We start from the raw sequence: 991 nt of genomic DNA, 5'->3' as shown, positions 1-991 counted from the left end.
ATCCCCCCACTCCCACCCCCACAGGGCTCCTCTGCAGTGACGGTGCAGTGGGCACACCAGGGCAGGCTGCTTGGTGGGAAGTGCAGTTAACTTGGCTCAGGGACTCCTCCGCTTGCCCAGCCCCAGGCTGTAGGATGATGCCAAAGCCCCGCCCTTACTTCCCAGGCCTTTCCCCTAATAAGTCCAGCCTGGGGCTCCCCTTCCTGAAGCACCCAGGTTGATAGTCAAAGAAGCTTCATAGAAAAGAGAGAACTTAAGCTGCAGGAGAGCCTCCAATATTTTTGGAAAAGCCTGGGTTTTTCAAATTCATGTTCCACTTACTAGAATGTTTTAGACATTTTGGGTTTTGTTCTGCCTGCCTGGAACTCTCTTTCCTCACTGGCTCATCCCTCGCTTCATGTGGGTGTCTGCTCAATGGCACCTCATCAGAGTGGCTGTTTTGACAAATCAATATAAGATTCCCCATCACCCTGAGTCCCTTGGTCTTACTGTATTTCCTGCTTAGCATTTGTTAGGTTACATATTCATTTCCTTGTATGTCTATTGTCTTTCTGACCCCTTAGAACAGTGGTTCTCAACCTTCCTAATGCCGCGACCCTTTAATACAGTTCCTCATGTTGTGGTGACCCCCAACCATAAAATTATTTTCATTGCGACTTCATAACTGTAATTTTGCTACTGTTATGAATCGTAATGTAAATATCTGATATGCAGGATGTATTTTCATTGTTATAAATTGAACATAATTAAAGCATAGTGATTAATCACAAAAACAATATGTAATTATATGTGTGTTTTCCGATGGTCTTAGGCGACCCCTGTGAAAGGGTCCTTTGACCCCCAAAGGGGTCGCGACCCACAGGTTGAGAACTGCTGCCTTAGAATGTAAGCCTCATGAGAACAGAAGTTACTTGTTTTGGTGCCTTCCTCTCCCATCTGCATCTCCAGTGCCTGAAGGAGCGTCTAGCACTTGGCAGCCCACAGGGAATGT

Source organism: Myotis brandtii, unplaced genomic scaffold (assembly GCF_000412655.1).
Source record: "Myotis brandtii unplaced genomic scaffold, ASM41265v1 scaffold123, whole genome shotgun sequence".
Lineage (NCBI taxonomy): Eukaryota > Metazoa > Chordata > Mammalia > Chiroptera > Vespertilionidae > Myotis > Myotis brandtii.
This window is presented reverse-complemented; position numbering follows the sequence as displayed.